This window comes from Vicugna pacos, chromosome 12, assembly GCF_048564905.1.
Source record: "Vicugna pacos chromosome 12, VicPac4, whole genome shotgun sequence".
Taxonomy (NCBI): Eukaryota; Metazoa; Chordata; class Mammalia; order Artiodactyla; family Camelidae; genus Vicugna; species Vicugna pacos.
Genome location: NC_132998.1, coordinates 1,266,461 through 1,286,147, shown reverse-complemented (window position 1 = coordinate 1,286,147; position 19,687 = coordinate 1,266,461). Strand labels below are relative to the sequence as shown.

The 19,687-nt window shown below is 36.8% G+C and overlaps 1 pseudogene; it reads right to left on the bottom strand.

The window, feature by feature from the left end:
• Positions 1-6,478: 6,478 nt before the first annotated feature.
• LOC102530002 (cytohesin-2-like) lies at positions 6,479-19,672 on the bottom strand (annotated as a pseudogene).
• Positions 19,673-19,687: the final 15 nt, after the last annotated feature.

Below are 19,687 nucleotides of genomic sequence, written 5' to 3'. Positions count from 1 at the left end.
GTGACCTAAAACAAAGTAGTACCGTCAAAGGTCACTGATCACAGATGACCATAACAAATGTAATAATGAAAAGTTTCGAAATATTGCAAGAATTACCAAAGTGTGACAGACATGAAGTAAACAAATGCTGTTGGAAAAAGGGCACCGATTTCTTTGACACAGGGTTGCCACAAACCTTCAATTTGTAAAAAATGCAAAATCTGTGAAGTGCAATAAAAGGAGTTATGCCTGTAACTCCTTTCCCTCAATCATTTTTTTCCCACCATACTTGAATTGTACAACTTCCTCTGCCACAGAATGGTTAAATGATTAAATCAAATTAGGGAATGTATGGTTTGAACAAATCTTGAAGAGGAATTACTCCTTCCCAGTTCTCAGGTTGATGAAGTGCCTGTGTTCAGATACTCAATAGGCCATATAACAATGATATCTTAAGTAACCTCTGCCTCCATCTGTAAAAATAGACCTAATATTCCCAAAACACATGTAGAATGGTTATAAGCATTTGATAAGAATTTGTGAAATTGGCACAGGTTATTTACTAAATGACCCCTCCGATTGAAAAGAAAAAACAAAATCCTCCTAATAAGCCAGTTTACTTACTTTGCTATATGCTCGCATTTCTACCATTCACTTAAAAGTTGATTTTTTTTAAACTGGGAAGTACTTAAAACATGCAAATGAAAAGCTGTGTGTGCCTTCTATCCAGCTATTTTGTTCTTAAGAAATTATACATTATGGTTGAGAACCCTGTATACTCTTCCTTAGTCCTTTTCCCTCCCTCAAAAGTAACCACTACCATGAACTGACATTTATAATTCCTGTGTGTGCATGAGTTGATATTCTTAATACATAACTTTTACACAAAGAAGTTAATGTTCTGCAAGTTTTAAAATTTTAAATAAAATTGTGCATTACATATCTTCATGCAAACTGCTTTTCACTTCAACTATTTTTCTTTATCTATGGTAATAATGTAAATGAATTCATTCCCTTTCCAGTTCACTGTAATCTACCTTTTACCTCTACTTCTCCACCAGATGGTTCTCATCTAGATCCTAATTTCCAGTGGACACTTCATAGATGACTGCATTTGTCTCTTTCTTCAAGTTAGCTTTCTTAACTTCTTTCCCTTGTTTTCTCTTAAATCTGTTTCATCTTAAGTTTCAAGATACCCAAAATTAGTTCCATTATCTACTCTGTCAAAATTTTCTCATATGTATTTCCTGCTAACATAGCTAATTAATGACGCAGCTATATATTTGGTCACATTTAAAAAAAAAAAAAGGAACCTGGTCTTTGCAACAAATGGTGTTGGAAAAACTGGATATCTACATACAAAAGAATGAAGTTGGACCCTTATCTTACACCATATACAAAAATTAACTACAAATGAATCAAAGACCTAAATGTAAGACCTAAAATTGTAAAATTCTCAGATAGATAGATAGATAAATATAATGGAATATTATTCAGACTTAAAAGGAAGGAAGGTCTGGCACATGTTTGCAAGGTTTATGGGTAAACCTTGAGGATATTAAGCTAAGTGAAATAAGCCAGTTATAAAAAAACAAGTATGTATGATTCCACTTATATGAGGTACTTAGATTAGTCAAGTTCATAAAGACAGAAAATAGAATCGTGGTTGCCAGAGGTGATTGGGTGTTTGGGGGAGAAGGGGAGGGAGACAGTATTTAATGGGTACAGAATTTTAGCTGGGGAAGATAAAAAGGTTCTGGAGATGGGTGATGCTGATGGTTGCACAACTATATGAACATACTTAACCCCGCTGTACTGTACACTTAAAAATGGTTAAGATGGTAAATTTTGTTAATTGTATTATTTTAAAGAAAGAAACCTCATCCTAATCCTGTCACACAGCCTCCCTTCTTCATAGCTATACCTCACTAGTTTCACGTCCTACTAAACATTTTCAGTTTATGCCCCGTCCTCATTCCCAATGCTGTTGCCTTAACTGTGAACTGTCTGGGTCTCAATATATAGCCTTATCGAGACTCCAAACTGTTCTTCTGCCCTCCACTCAGAATTACTCCACACTTGCCTCCAAGAAGTGGGTTCTAAAATCCTCTCCCACTTAAAGCCCTATTGAATTCTTGAACTTTGAAGCTTTAGTCATGAAGTTTTTTGTTTAAAATAAGTCTTAATATCCTAACATAAAACTCTGGTTGAAGAAATTAGGCCTGGAGCCTTTCCTCCTCAGCCTTACAATGTCCCTTTCATTGAAATAGAGTATGAAAACTAGTGGGAATCAGTATTTAATCATTCAATAAATTAATCAGTTCCTACTATTTGTTAAGTACTGAGGATCCAATAAGAATAAGTACCTGCCCTATGGAAATTACAGTCTAATGGGAAAGGCAAATATGACGATCTAAATTCCTTAGCTTGGCCTCCATGCAAGGCTCTACATATCTCTGAAGGAGTCATTCAAGGAGTGTTTATTCAGCCTGTGTTTCAGGCATTGGAATAGGCTCCAAGACCTCTCTTCAACTGCCATTATAAAGCCTGGTAACAGAGCTAGGCAAATAAGTACACAAATAGTTTAAATTTTCAGTATATTTATAAAGGAACAAATACTGACTTTCTGTCACTTATGCCTTATGTTCTAGGCTTCCCAAATACATAAAACTATTTGATTAAGGCAAGCTGTTTTATTTTGCATTCCTTTCTCTATGTTCTTTCCTAATATACCAGCATACCTTGTACCTGCTAAAAAGTACCTGTCCTTTTTGCCCTTATCTATCTATAATAAGAGTAATAAAATGGTGGGCCAAATTCAACCCACAGAACTGCTTGATCAGTATGGAAATGTTTAAATATACTATTTGGATTTTACTGCTTTTACACTTGACATTTCTAGTGTGCTTTAGTCTTTGTACTTTCTTGTCTGGTAGCTGTACACACTTACATACATGCCTTATGGAAATGGGGCTTATTAGTCTCTGCATTCCCAGTGGATGCACCATAATAGGGCTCAGATATTTTAAAGAATAAATAAAATCTTGGCATTGTGTCAGCACTGGAGGCTTAAGTCAGGCAATGTCAGGCCAGTTACATGAAAAGTTAAAACTAAATGGAAATGTATCCTCACATGTACAGCTTAGTATTCAAATACTCAAGATCTCTATGCAGATTTCTGGACTCTGTTTTTTAATTTAATGTTAGGCAGTTTATGGAAATATAATTGACATACAACACACAGCTGATATTTAAAGTGTACAATTTGATAAGTTTTGACATACTCATACATTCATAAACTATCACTAAAACCAAAATAATAACATATCAATCACTCCAACAGTTTCTTAATGCATCTTTGTAATCCCTTTCTCTTCCCCATCCCAAAACTTGGCTCCAGGCAGCCACTGATCTATTTTGTCACTAGAAATAAGTTTGCTTTTTCCAGAATTTTTAAAAATTGAAACTAGAATCATACAAGGTACACTTGTTTATCTGGCTTCTTTCACCTAGAATAACTGAGATGCATTCATGTTACTGTGTGAATCAACAGTAGTTCCTTTTAAATACTGAGTAGTTAGTAGGTTTGGTACTAATTTCCTGAAAAGTACTGCTTTACTAAATTCCATAAGTTTTCATATTTTCATTCAATTTAATATTTTTAAATTTCCCTTCTGATTTCTCCTTTGACTCATGGGTTATTTAGAGTTGTTTTGTTTAGTTTAAAATATTTGGGGATTTTTCTAGATAGCTTTCTGCTATTAGTTTCTATTTGAATTCCATTGTGGCCCTAGAATATAGTTTATATGACTGGAATCTTTGTAAATCTATTGAGATCTATATTATGGCCCAGAATATGTTTTATCTTGGTAAAAGTTCTATGTGCACCTGAAAAGAATGTGGGTTCTGGTGGAGTGTTCTGTAAATATAAATTAGTTTAAGTTGGTTTGTAATGTTTTTCAAGTCTTCTTTACCTGTACTAATTTATTGAAAGAAAGGGTGTTGAAATCCCCTATTTTAATTGTAGGTTTGTCTGTTTCTCATTATAACTCTACCAATTGTTGATTCATGTATTTTGAAGCTCTGGTATTAGGAAGAGAAACATTTAGGATTACTATGTCTTCCAGCTGAATTCATCCTTTTATCATTATTAAGTGACTCTATTTCTGGTAATAATTTTTACTCTGAAATCTACTTTGTCTGATATTAATATAGCCTCTCAAACTGTATTTTGATTTATTTTAGTTTTGTATATACATTTTCCCCATCCACTTAGTTTTCTTGACTAATTATAGACTCATACAAAGTTGTAAAAGTAGTAGAGAGGTCACATGTACCCTTTAACTTCTCCCAATGATAACATTTTACTTTTTTACTACAGTATAATATAACATCAAGGAAATTGGCATTTGTACAGTCAATAGTCATTATTCAGATTTCACTAGTTTTACATGTGAGATGAGTATGTAGTATTCTATGCAGTTTTCTCACATGTATAGATTCATGCAACCACCCCACTGACATTTCTTAACAACTTTGTTGAGATATAATTCACACACCATACAATTTACCGATTTATGTATACAGTTCAATGGTTTTTAGTAAGAATTGTGAAACCATCACCATAATCAATTTTAGAATGTTTTCATCAGCCCAGAAAGAAATCTCATTTATTAATGAATTATTCCCCATTTGTGCCCAAGCTTCCCCACTCCAACCATAGGCATCCAGGAATCTACTTTCTGTCTCTATAAATTTGCCTATCCTGGACAGTTCATGTGAATAGAATTACACGATATGTGGTCTTTTGTGTCTGGCTGTTTTCACTTAATAGAATGTTTTCATCTATGTTGTAGAATATATCAGTATGTCATTTTTGTTTATGGCCAAATAATATTCAGTTATATGAATATACCACATTTTGTTTATCCATTTATCAATTGATAGACATTTGGGTTGTTTCCACTTTTTTGACTATTATGAATAATGCTGCTATGGCACTCATGTACAGATTTTTGTGTGGACATATGTTTTCATTTCTTTTCAGTATATACCTAGGAGTGGAATTGCTGGGTCTTATGGTAACTCTATGTTTAACATTTCAAGAACATGTTTTCTGAAGTGGATCCACTGTTTTATAGTCCCATCAGCAATATATGAAGGTTCCAATTTCTCCACATCCTCCCCCAAATTTTTTATTGTTTCTCTTTTTCATTTTAGTCATCCTAATGAGTGTGAATTAGTATCTCATTGTAGTTTTGATTTGCATTTCCCTTATGACTGATGTTGAGCATCTTTTCATGTATTTAACTGGCCATTTGTATATTTTCTTTGGATAAATGTCTCTTCAAATCCTGTGCCAGTTTTTTAATTAGATTATTTGTGTTATTAATGTTGACTTATAATAGTTCTTTATTCTGGATGACAGACCCTTATCAGATATATGATTTGGAAATACTTCCTCCCATTCTTTGAGTTGCCTTTTCACCTTGTTGATAGTATCCTTTGAAGCAGAAGACTTTTAAATTTTACTGAAGTCCAGTTATCTATTTTTCCCTTTGCTTGCTTATGCATTTGGTGTCAAAAAAATAAAAATAAAAAGACCATTGCCTAATCCAATGTCATTAAGATTGACACGTGTATTTTCTTCTAACCATTTTATACTGTTAGCTTTTACATGATAAGTCTTTGATCCATTTTGAGCTAATTTTTGTACATAGTGTAAGATAAAGGTCTTGGCACATTCTCTGTGCCAAAATCAGCCTAGGTGTAAACTTAAGGTTTTCTCAAATCTTTTCTGGGCCTGTACCTTTCTCTGGGCATGTGCCATCACTTTCTAGCTTTCCCTATGTATGCAGTTGCCTTTGAATATCCTTGTCTTCACTGTCTGGTTTCTAGAAAGAGGAAGGAGGAAAATGAAGGGAGGTGCAACAACAATGGTCACCCGCGTCTTTGTCTGCACCTCTGTGATCAGAAGCTGCAGTCAGAGGTCAGAGCACAGATCAATATTTAGAGGAGATGGTCCTTTCTGACCACTTTGGATTCCATAAGCTGCCTACCTTAAACATTCTTCTGCATGTTTTCTCATTTAACCCCTACTTCATAGGAATCTATTCAAAGCAACTAGTATAACTCTTTTTGTTAGGTGCATAATAGTGAGGATGTGGCATAATTTATTCAACCATTACTATTGATGACATTCACATTATTTCTGGGTTTTTGCCATCATGAACAATACTACAATAAGCATACTTATTTGGTTTTTGTTAACTTATTATTATTTATTGTTTACATTGTTATGCATAAACACTGACTTGTGAAAAGTATTTCAGCATTTATTAATAGTATAATAATCCTAATATGATCAAAATAAATTATAGCAATTGGTTTTCTTAATATTAAACCACCCCTGTATTCCAAAATAATATTTACTTAGTTATAGATTGATGGATTCTCTTTGGCTAGTGTTTTATTTAGAACCCACCAAGTAGGAACAATCTTACTTTTATTTATTTGTTTATTTATTTATTTGGTGTTTAAATAATTAATGATTACCAACAGTGTGTTGATTACAAATGAGAGAGGTGCGAGAGGTGGTGAATTTTCTAAATGGGGCACTAGAATCTGCAGCCACAGGCCCCCATCAGCTACCAGGGCAGGCAGCTCCGTAATAAATAATGGATTTGGGGGCAAAGGGGCAGGGTTGTTCCTGCTTCTTCTTAACAGAAATCCCTTTCTTCCTTGCGGCCAGCAGCTCATGGAAGGGGCCTGCGCTCACAATTGCCTGAATGGATTTGATCCACTGGTCCTCCTCCTGCATGGGGGCCCGGGTCAGGTACACTTCAACCATCCAACCACCTGCCTCCATTTTGTAGGCTTTGATGAGCTGCCCCTTGGTGGAGACGTAAAGCTCAAAGCACTTCGGTTCCTGGGTGTCGTCTACTTCTCTGATGCTCAGATTCTTCAGGGGGATGATTCCTCCTGGCCCCTTGTCCATTGTGTACCCAAAACAGTACAAGCAGTTGTCCATGAGGATAAACCAGTGCTGCTTCCAAGTCTTCATCTAGCCCCTCCCAGCGTAAGGAGCCTGCCCTCCAGATGCTGGCTGAAGAAGGCGTGGGTCAGATCATTCCCATCATCCTCAGGAATCTTGAAGGGCTCCTTTTGGGTGCAATCCTAGAGATTCCTGATCAGCTCCTCAGACAAGTCCTGCCCTCCTGGATGTGCTGGTTCATGGCCACAAAGTGCTCCAGGTCTGACTTGTCCCGGATGTTAGGATCCTGGGCAAAGGACAGCACATAGCATCTGTGGACTGGAAAGCCCCAGGCTTGTACAGGCATTATTGCTGGCTGAAGGCATCCATCATCTTGTCTATCTTCTGGGCCTCTCCACAGAAATTGAGAGTCTGCAACAGGCATTCAGCTCCATAAAGGTGTGGGGCATTGCCAGGTTCAGCTCTTCCATCTCCCCTCTGTAGTCCCCACGGCTGTCTTGTTCAGGATCTTGCCCTTGAACCGGAAACAGTAAGTGACCCCCTTGTGGGTGCACTGGGGAAGTTTGTTCCCCACCAAGAACTAGATCCCCCTTCTTGGGGTCCCTGTTGAAGTTCTTCCTAACCATTGACACGTTCCAGTTCCATTGCAAGGTCTCACTGCTCTCATTGGCCTCCAGACCCTCCACGTGGTTCTTGGCTTGCTGAGCTCCTCCTGTAGGTGGTGGATCTCCACCAGCAGCTTGAGCTTCAACCCTGAGACATTCTCCAGCTTCATCTGCACCTCTGGAGTTGGGTCTAGAAGCTCGTAGAACCCGTCCTCCATGGCTAGGAAGGCCCCGGGGAATTCTGGGTTGTTCTGCGGTTGGCCTTGATCTGAAATGATCTGTGGGTGTATGGGTGTGGGTGAGCCAGCTCAAATGCCTCGGAGTCAGCACCGCCTAAACAAGAGAGAAAAAAAAAATTAGCAGGACAGTGGAGAAGCCGGAATAGCTGTGATGTAATAAAAAGAACTTAAGTTTATAAGTCAGAAGATGACATTTAGTATTGTGAAAATAAAGGGAAACCTCACTGAAATTGAGTGGCAGGGCCAGAAGAGGGAGCTCTCAAGCAGGTACCACTGGACATCTCTACAGATCCCAACAGGAAGAGATCTACTTTGCATCTCCAGAAGGAACTAACACTATTTTGCTAATGCCAGCAGGAGGAAGAAATATTTTCTCCTGGCCTGGCAACAGCTCAGCCAGTGAGATTGTTGCAACTCAGCCAATGAAAAGTCACTATACTTTGAACTCCTAGTTTCTTCCAAAGGACTTTTTGTTCATAAGGTTTCTCCCAACCTCCCCTTCTTTTCTACAAAGGAGTTACCTCTTCTTTGCTTTCACTCAGACTTGCTTGTGGTTCATATAGTTGCATGTCCCAAACTGCAATTCTTTGCCACTTCTGAATAAACCCCATTTGGCTTGTGAAATAACTGGCTGCTTTGTTTTAGGTCAACAGTGTTAAGTCAATATTAGCAAGCCAAAGTGAAACAAATTTTTAAAAATCTAAGTGGTATGTTCTGTGATCCCATGATATTTGGGATGAAGCTTCAATCAAGATAGATACAATAATACTACAAAATCAGATTTTATTATCATTAGAGTTGGTATCAGGCAACCACAAATCCTCCACTGCAGTGTCAAGACATTGAATCTTTCAGATATTGAGTAAAATTCCATCCTTAAGAACACAGGCTATAGGCCTTGCTTGATTTTAACTGAAATATTTTTGTGTTTTATCATTTGTGTACCATTACCACTTCATGTAAGCATGGGAGTGTTTTAAGTATTTTAGCCAATCCACAGTGTTACTATTTTCAATGAGAGCCCATTTCTAGCAACCATTTTTCTGTTTAACAATTCATTAATGTCTCCAATATAAATTAATTTCTGACATTCATTAGTTTAATGTGCAAAATGTCTAATGTTGATCAGAACCAAGACACCTGAACTACTTCTGGTAATCCCTTTAGAGTGTAAATTCCCAATTAGAATGCTAGCTACACCTGGAGTATACTATATTTTAACCTAATATGCCCATATTTCACTCTCCATACTGAAATACTTTAAACTAAATTATGGATATTGTAACACTGGATTTAAATACTAATTCTGCCACTTAAAAGCTATGTAATATTGGATATGAATGTAATTTGATCACGTTGAGTTTCAGTCTCCTTAATTATAAAAGGGGGAAATACTTCACAAAAATCGTTGCTTTAAGTGACTAGGTTTTGTGGTCATTAATGCAGCAAAGGCTAATTGAAATGTGGTGGGCCAGAAACATTTAGATAGAATGGCCACATTCTTGGGAGTTGTCTTCAGATAAAGAAATGACTGTTCTTGAGATATCTACAAAAAAGCTTGAGGCAATAAAGTAAAATATGTGGCTGATTTGAGTTTGTCTTATCCAGCTATAGGTTTTCCACCAAAACTAGCTAAAAGAAAACCAGATACAGAGATCTTCCCTTTTTTTTTTCTGACCACATGTAAGAAAACGTGAGTGTATCTCATTTTGTCCAATACTCCCATCTGTTGGACCTGAGCCAAACAAGGGAACAGGTTCTCAGACTTAAATGTCTTACTCCATGAATTTGGCTTCAAGGTACAAAGAGGCAGCTTCCCTCCTCCTGGGTAAGAAACTTAACACTTAATTGAGTGGAGAATATTCCAAAATATCAAGCTGCATTTGAAACTACAGTCAGTTCCCAATTGTCCAGGTAATGGAAGTTAAAGCCAGTAAGATATGGTTTAAAGCTTATCTGAGAAAAAATATTTTTACTTTTGTTTTGTTTTTCTATCTTGTTTTGAGTATACTGAGGTTCACTTTCCTCATTATATTTTACCCATGACATGTTATTAAAATGACATCTCATTCCCTCCTCAAATCCAACAGGGAAAAGAAACCCTAAAGTATTAGAAAAAAATATTTTAAAATTAAACTTCGTTTCAACAATACATCTTAAGCATTGAGTAGACAGTGCCAACTTTACCAGTTATCCCATACTTTAGAATGTGATAAAATCAAGGCACAAAATATCTTTCCTCTCCCTTCCCTCCCCCAATTATGCAGAGAGAAGGAATGTAAGGAATCAGGAGTTGCTTCTCCTGAAGTAGAGGAAAGGAGGCTGATGGAAAAACCCAAAAGTAATCTTCAAATACAAAGGAGAGGCATCAATTTTGTTTCCAAAGACAGAATGTGAAGGGGAGAAATGGTGATTGAAGTAGGTAGATTCAAAGGGTTTTTGTTTGTTTTGGGTTTTTTTTGAGGAATGGATTCTCACTTCTTTGAGGGAGTTAAAGTAGGCATAGGAAAATGGTTGAGATTGTTTTCTTGGTTTCTTTACTTGTAAGAATTTTCCCATATATATATATTTTGGGGGGATTCTTAATCTGAGAACTTTCACACATAGAGAAATGTAGAAAGATTAGAACAATAAATATTCCCTTCAGAATCAACAATGAATATTTTGCCATATTTATTTGCTGAACAATTTTAAGAATTACAAATGTCAAGATGTGATGGCACTTCATCAGCATGCATCTCCAAAAAAAAAGTGTTCTTTCACAAAATCACAATAGCATTATTGCACCTGACAAAACTAACAGTAATTCACTAATCATTGAATACTAAATCTCTGTTCAAAATTCTCTAATGACATTTATAGCTGATTTTTTTTCAAACCAGTATTTAATCAAGCATGAGGATTATGATCCACAGACTTTTTATTTCTGAATTAAGCACAAAAATTCCTGACCTCTGTCCCAAGAAGTGCCTCTTGCAGTCCCACCAATTTATTGATTCAGTTCTTGGAAATTATCATTAAGTCAGATCTTTCTCTGTCTTTCCATTTTTGTATGATTCTGGGTTAAAGAGGTAGTCATTGCCTAGATCCAGTTAGCGACCTTCACTGGGAAAGCAGCAGCTCCCAGAGAACACAAACTAAGGACGAAAGTTGCTAACTGCTTTTTTGACCAACTGTATGATGGAGAGCTGTTATCCGGAAGCAAAGAAATTTCACCTTTTGTTATTCAAAATAAAAACTAAGAGACTGCGGTTAGCAATTCCCAAAAGCCTGTGTCTCTAGCAATAAGAAAAGCCCTTAAGAGTCAAATTAGGATCTAATAATAAGAATTCTTGACTTCCCCAGTGAGCATTTCTGGTAATTTCTATAATTGCTCAAATAGTTCGGGAAAGCCTCCAACAAAATCATAGAGAGAAACCACAATGCCACTAAAATGGGGATTACTTTAGTTAGGCACAACTTTTGTTTCTCTACTCAGGACATAACCTTGCTAGGTGCTAAGACTGGGCAGTCATTTTTACCTTTCCTATCCATTAGAATCTTCCTTTACTCTCTTTCTCATCCTAGAAATTGTAAAACATCAAATACTGAAAACCTAGGCACACATGTGGTAATCTGTTGCTGTCACAGTTATTTGCACTTTTCCTCCACCTTTTAAAAAAGTATGATGTATGAAATGTCTAAAGTAGAAACTGTTAGTCACCTATTCCAACATCTCTTTATCTTCCTAAATCATACAATCTCTGATTTCAGCTTGGACATAATCACCTGCATAAATACCTTCATCCTCCCAGTCTCCCTTGCAGCAAGATGCAGCCACATAAATTCTTGCCAGTGAGATGCAAGTAGAAAGGTTCTACAGTGGCTTTTGGCAGGTTGATTTAAAAGATTGCTGGCATGTCTTCTTTTTCCCTCTTCCCCCAGTTCTCCATCCTAATGCCTGGAACATGAATGTGTTAGCTGGAGCTCCAACAGATACCTTAGACAATAAAGACAAGGGTTTTAGGGATGGAGGAGTGGAAAACTTGGATTCCTGATGGTACCTCAGAGTCTCCATGCCATTTCCAGACTGCCCCTGTGTGTGTATGTATATGTGGGTGTGTGTGTGTGTACTTCACAATTTTTAAATGGCACTTGTGGATGTTCTCAATGTCAGTGATGATGAAGGTAGCTCTGCACTATTCTTGCATTCAAATATTTCTTTCTGCAGCCTCAAGTTTCATAAACCTTGGGTTGCCCTAGAAAACTAAAGCTCAGTGTAATATTAATATGCTCTTCTTAAGATATAGTATTTAAAAACTGAAATACATGAAGTTAAAAATGTCACTTCAGGAACATTTTTCTAACATGAAGAATTAAACAGATGAAGCTTGGATGAGAATATAGCTGATATGAAGATATAAGAGAAAATAATTCTAGATATGGATATAATTTACCAATTATCACATTTATCACTGCTCTTTCATCATATTGATGAAAGCTATAAATATCTGTCTCTGTTAGTACTTAATCAGTTTTCTATTCGTGAACATCCGGCAATAATAAGCCATGTATGCTGAGCAGAGGAACTAAAAACATAGGGCTTCTTTGGCATTTTCTTGAGGATTTCAAAACCCTTAAAGTTACCTATATAGAAATGTATGTTAGATACTGTGTGATATTAGTTTTATTTCCACATTGAAGTAACTAACAAACCTGGAAACACAGAACTCAAGTGATCTGAGTTCCTCAGAGGTAAAAAACTATTTCTCTCACAGATCTGGCACCTGATGCATTCATTCAACAAATTATTTATTGAACAAGAATCAAGATTAACCTACTAGGAATAAAACAAGTTCTGTAAAGACCACTGTTGGCATCTGCAGGCATCAAGAGAGTGGCCCATGTGCTAGGAATTAAGAATGCCTCTCTATAAGCCTAGTGTGGATGTTCCTGAGAAGCCAAGAGGGACTGTAATACAAATTCTTACTCTAAGTGTAACCTGGTTCCCCTTTAATGGCAACGTTTCCCCTGCAGTCCTCTTGAATGTAGTTATTCTCCTATACTCCTTGGTACCATTGGGCCCAAAGGTAGGATAAGCGTCCTCTTTAAATCATAAGTTATCAGACTACAGACACACCTCAACTTACAATTGTTTGACTTAATAGTGATTTTTCAACTGTAGAATACACGTTCAATAAAAAACATACTTCAAATTTTGAATTTTGATATTTTCCTGGGCTAGTCATATGTGGTATGATACTCTCGCGTGATGCTGGGCAGTGCAGGGACCTACAACTCCCAGTCAGCCATGCGATCACAAAGGTAAACAATCCATACACTCACAACCATTCTGCACCCATCCAACCATTCTGTTTTCACTTTTAGCACAGTACAGGCATACTTCATTTTATTGTGCTTCACTTTATTGCACTTCACAGATACTGCATTTTTCACAAATTAAAGGTTTGTAACAACCCTACATCTAGCATGTCTGTTGGCGCCATTTTTTTCAACAACACTTATTTCATGTCTCCGGGTCATATTTTGGTAATTCTTGCAATATTTCAAACTTTTTCATTATTATCATATTTATTATGGTGGTCTGTGATCAATGATCTTTATCTTTGATGTTACTATTGCAAAAGATTATGACTCACTGATGGCTCAGATGATGGTTAGCATTTTTTAGCAGTATTTTTAAATTAAAGTATGTACTTTTTTTTAGATATAATGCTATTGCACACTTAGACTACAGTATAGTGTAAACATAACTTTTATATGCCCTGGGAAACCAAAAAATTTATGTGACTCACTTTAGATATTTGCTTTATTGTGGTTGTCTGGAACCAAACCTGTAATATCTCCAATGCATGCCTAATTCAATAAATTACATGAGATATTCAACACTTTATTATAAAATAGGCTTTATGTTAGATGATTTTGCCCAACTGTAGGCTAATGTAAGTGTTCTAAGCATATTTAAGGCAGTCTAGGCTAAGCTATGATGTTTGGTAGGTTAGGTGTATTAAATGCATCTTTTACTTACTAACGATATTTTCAACTTACAATGGATTTATTTGACATAACCCCATTGTAAATTGAGGAAGATCTGTATACAACATGCAACTCTTGTAATTTATTGCCTCTTCCTCTAGGTTACTTCTACTCATTCCTTTAAGGTTTTAGATCTTGGCTATCACTCTCTCCAGGGACAACCATCAGACTTTTTGGTGATATCAATATTCCTTCAGTACTTTGGCATTTTAAGTTCCTTAATCTCTTCTCCTCCAATGATATTGTCTTTCATCATATCTGAGCTACTTATTTCAATGGTCATATGACCTTGTCTTCACAAATAACTACAATTTATCTGTAATTTTATTTCTTTGCAACCTTCTTTGGCCACATACTTGATAATGTGTAATTTAAATATATATTAGATAATCGGGGAGATGATTGTAACTTCTTAAATCTTTTTGTAAAAGACATTGAATAATGCATCTCAGCATATTTTTTACTACTTTTGTCTCCCTCACCAAAATGCAAGTTCTGTGAGGGCAAGGATTTTTGTGTTGTTCTTTGTTATATCCTCAGCATCTACAACAATGTGGGGGCCACAGCAGGTTCTCAATAAATGTGTTGAATAAATGAAAGAAATGCCTATTACACATCAGGCCCTAGGAATACAACAAAACAAAATCTCTGACTTTACAGAACCTATAATTTTTTAGTGAAAATAGAAATATTAAAGTGGTAAAACTTCACTATTTATTATTTTTATTTTTTATTACAATATAATTAACATGTAACATTGTCTTTGTTTCAGTACAAAATATTCTTCAGTCTGTGTTTTCAAGGTCAGAAATTTATCAAAATTCTGGCTGAGCATTTCTCTTCCCCCCTACAGTGACTGCTTTAGTTCTTGGTCTATTCTCTTGCCTAAGTTACTGTAACTGGTCTGTCTGCAGTCTTTTTCCACTCCAGACAGCATATTATATTCCACAAACTTTTGAGCACCTATTATGTGTCTGCTACTGGAAACACAAAAGACAAATATATAACACCAGTCCCTATAGTCAAGAAACTTGTCCATCCACACTATAGCATCAGTTCTATTAAAAATTTCTGTTACCAATAGAATTAAGTCCAAACTCCTTATGCAGGCATATGGGGCCCTTTAACATTGTCCTGAACCCATTGAATCTACAGCCTTATCTCTCACCACTCCCCTTTACCTACAGGCTCTCCTAAGCTCCAGCTACACTGAACTTTGCACAGATCCCTCAAAATTCTATTGCTTCTGCTTTATATAGGCTGTATTTTCTGTCTGGAATACCCTCTTCTGCCTCTTATCATTGGTCTGGGAGAGACTTACTCAGCCTTTGAAATTCAGCCCTTAATCATTACCCCTTTTTGATGCCTTCCCGGACTCCCCTACTTAGTTCTTCGGGTTGCTGTTCCCAGAGTACTCTGTTTATAGCTCTAACATTAGGACTTATTGCAATGCATTGTAATTTACTTATTTACCTTTTCTACAATTCCTGGAGGTTAGGAACAATATTGCTTTGCCATATCAGGCATATGGTAGGCTCTAAATTCCAAAAAAAATTTAAATGACTCACTTAGCACTTGGTCTTCTCTTATTTTCCCCTACATGGTATTATATGGCTCTTATTTCCTAGAAAAGGGAGCATTTAAAAGAAAATTTCAGGTGAACAACTAAAAAATCAGAAAAAAAGAAGGCTCCCTTAACGTTGAAAGTAATCCTCTTCTCCATTATCCCTTTATATACTGTTATCCTGCAAGATGCTGAACAAAATGTTAATAGTCCACCAAAATCTAATGTCTGAATGTATATGTAACCTTCTTCTGATCACTTCCTACCTTACACAATGGAAAGAGCACAATAAAGTATTTACTTATGGCAAACAGAGTTAATCAAGAAGTGTATACATTCTCTTTCATGAAAACCATGAAATTCAAAGAAAACTACTACCTGATTTCTTCTAATCCCACAGTATTGCTACTTCACATAGAGATAAGTGTATATCACTCTACTGTCTTATTTTCTACAATGTAAACTCTGGAATCTATATGTCTACATCTATATGCTGTAAGGTGATGTTGTGGGTAGAAGACCATTTTTGGAATATTCCAATGTACATCATTTAAAAATGTAAATGGGCTTTAAAAAATTTATTAAAGTGTAGTTGATTTACAATGTTAGTTTCAGGTGTAAAGCAAAGTGATTCAGTTATACATATACATATATTTTTTCTTTTCAGCTTCTTTTCCATTGTATGTTATTACAAGAAATTGAATATAGTTCCCTGTGCTATACAGTAGGTCCTTGTTTATTTTATAATATAGTAACATGCATCTGTTAATCCCCATCCTCTTAATTTATCCCTCCCCACCCTTTCCGAACCTTTGATAAACATAATTTGTTTTCTATGTCCATGAGTTTGTTTTTGGTTTGCAAATAGAATTTGTATCATTTTTTTTAGATTCCACATATAAGTGATACATCATATGTCTTTTTCAGTCTGACTTCACTCAATATGATAATCTCTAGGTCCATCCATGTTGCTGCAAATGGCATTATTTTAATCCTTTTTATGGCTAAGTAATATTCCATTGTGTGTGTGTGTGTGTGTGTGTGTGTGTGTGTGTGTGTGTGTGTGCATGTGTATATACACACACACACTTGTACACATATACATACAAAACTTCTTTATCCATTCATCTGTTTATGGACATTTAGGTTGTTTCCATGTCTCGGCTATCGTAAATAATGCTGCTTTGAACATTGGGGTGCATGCATCTTTTCAAATTAGAGTTTCCTCCAGATATATGCTCAGGAGTGGGATTGCTAGATCATATGGTAAGTCTATTTTTAGTTTTGAGGACACTCTATACTGTTTTCCATAATGGCCACACCATAAATTAGCTTTTTAAAGACTTTTCCATCACTTAGAGCTGTTCATGCTTTTGTCACCCTACAGTCAGAGACTGGTAGCAAAATTCAGAATATGAAAAAGCTCAAAACAAGACAGTCACTTTTTAACCCTTCCTATTACTGCCAAACCAGACTGATAGGGTATGCTTCTAAATTATAGGAAGATGATGGTATGATGGCATCAGAGAACATAAAGTAATTTAAGATGGTATATGTGATGTTTACATTTAGCTACGTTAAACTTTACAACTAATTTTTTATTCCCAGTACCTAGAACAGATGACTACTTTGCCCTCTTTCCTTTTATTTACCTTACAGTTACAAAATTAACAATCTCTAAGTTCTTATTAGAAAGCTCCTTCATAAAACTGAACTTTTCTCACTTGTTACAATTTTCTAAAAAAATTTTTAATTGCTCATGTCAATCTATAAAATTCTCCTTTGCTATTAGTGTCTATGGATACATTTAAATTCAGTCCTCAGAAAAATATCAGGGAGAAGGTGATTGCTACAATTAAAACTGACAAACTGTTTCTGTTTTCCTTTTTACTAGTGTTTTAAATTGGCCTGGGAATTTTTTTTTTCTCTTAGGAGACTGTTAGGATTAAATTTGTGAAATGGCATCTATTACCAACTATTTTCTAGTTTCTGCCAATTCCAGTTGCAGATTTTTCTCCCCAAAGACTTGACAATATAATTATACATGTCCGAATCTAGATTTTAGAACTTTTTGGTGAATTTGAAAAAGAGATTTGGTACAACTTGGGTCCCCATCAGCTAATGGATGAGATAAAGGCATGGATAAACCTGACTACAAGCTACTTCTGGGTGAGAAGCCATTTCCAGAGCTACACTAACAGGAAATCCCTTGAAATATATCCAATGGGAGTAGGAAATAAAACTATAAATTAGGGTGCAATGAATTTCAATTTTCAAAAATTTCTTGTGTGAAAGGCAGTTTTTCTCACAGCACTTCTTTTGATAAGGGAAATCGCCAGTTATTTTAGGTTTCAGTCTTCTAAATGCTATCTTCAATTTGGTCCCTCCATTTTCAGTTAACCGTGTATGTTGTTGCCAAATTAATCTTTCTAGACCACAAGAATGTTACTCTTCAAAAAAAAAAATTCAAAGCTTCCCATTGTAAGAGAAATTAAGTAGAAAACAATAAGCATGATACTCAGTGCCACCATTGGTTGTGATCTACATTCCCCTTGACTCTGGACTGCCTAGGCCAGGAATTGGCAAACTACAGCCTGCAAACCAAATCTAGCAGGTTGCTAATTTTTGTATGGCCTTCGAGGTAAAGATGATTTTTACATTCTTAAAGGGTTGGAAAAGACAATCATGTGACATGAACATAAAAAATTAAAATTACAGCATGCTTTTTATTTATCAAAGTAAAAATTTCAAAAACCTTCGAAACGTGATTATCCCACAAATATAAGATTAACATGAGCCAAGCATTTTAACTCACTGAGGGAACCAGTAAGATGGTAAAGCTGATTCCAGGAGTATTTAAGGAACTAGATATTTATAGGCATTAAAATAAGAATAATGAGCGTAAGATTGCAGGTTAAACAAAACTGGTTAGTGTCCTATAGGGCGATAAAATCATAACTTTGGGACTAGCTTTTCTGTCAGTCAGAAATCTACAACTTAAGTAATTTCACAAAGTTCGAGCTTTAATCATTAAGTAGAAAAATCAAACACAGGTTACCTTCTCCTAGAGGATCATCCTTGGGCAGACAAGTTTAACCATGTCCCAGTATGAACTGAAAGGTCATCTCTCCACTCTTTGCCTTATTTCCGTGTTTTGAGTAAATTTTTCTTAACAAGGCCCGTTCTAATCATTCCAGCCAATAACCACCTCTCCTCCTTTTATGCTCTCATTACTTTCTGTACTTCCATTATAGGACTCAAATATCTTGGGTTTTGTACCATGCTTTGTTTTCCCAGTAGGCGCCTTTGAATCAGTGTTTGAGAGCTGGGGTTTAACCTCCCCTTTTAAAGGGATTTGAGCATAGCGTCCAATGTCTATAGTTCCCAACATCTGCCTTGCACATCATGGACACTAAGTCCTTTATGCTGAATATGAAGCCCCAAATACTTTTTCCAAAACACCTTAGGGCACTTTCCTTAAACCTCCTTTGTGTTCTAATGAGCGGTGCACTGGCGTGCTTCTCCCTTACTCCACAGTTAAGTCACCCTCCAGAAGAGACAGGTACTGTTTTCCTCTTGGTTACTACCCCGCATTAGAGCCTAACCCAGTGCCTTGCTCAAAGCGGCACTTCGACAGACAACAGTGAGGAAAAAATGGGGAGCCCCCCCACATTTGATGTGCCCGGAAACACTGAGTGTCCTAGCCTCTCCATTACCGCAAACCTAGGATCTAATAACCTTCCTGTCACACCTACAACACTAATACCTCAAAGCAGCTGCCAATGACGGCCCCAAATGGTAAATGTTTCTCCTCGATCAAAGACCTCAAATTTCCGCTGCCCCGAACAGGGTTGCCAACCTCAGAAAAATGGCGGGGTGGACCCAGGCCTTGGTTCTGGAACTTAGCCCTTTTCCATAAATATCACCAGCAGAGGCTTTTCCCATTTTTTTTTGCGGTGGAATGTTTGCTCAGTGGGCCGCTTTACTCCCTCCTGAGTAACCAATCCCCCATTTCACTTTTCAAGCCTCCGGACTCCGTGCTTCTCCGCCTCAGCCTTCCTCCCGCAGTCAGCCCAGCCGTTTCTGGGGGAGATCGCCCAGAGCGCGTGGCCGGGCGGTTGGGTTGCCAACGGTTTTCCACCGCGAGGGGGGCAGCGCGGGAGGACCGGCGGGAACCAGTTGGGCGGGAGGCAGCGGACGTAGGGCGGGGCCAGCGCCGGGAAGGATCGCGAAAGAGCTGGGAGGCCCCGCCCTTTCCGTAGATATCTCT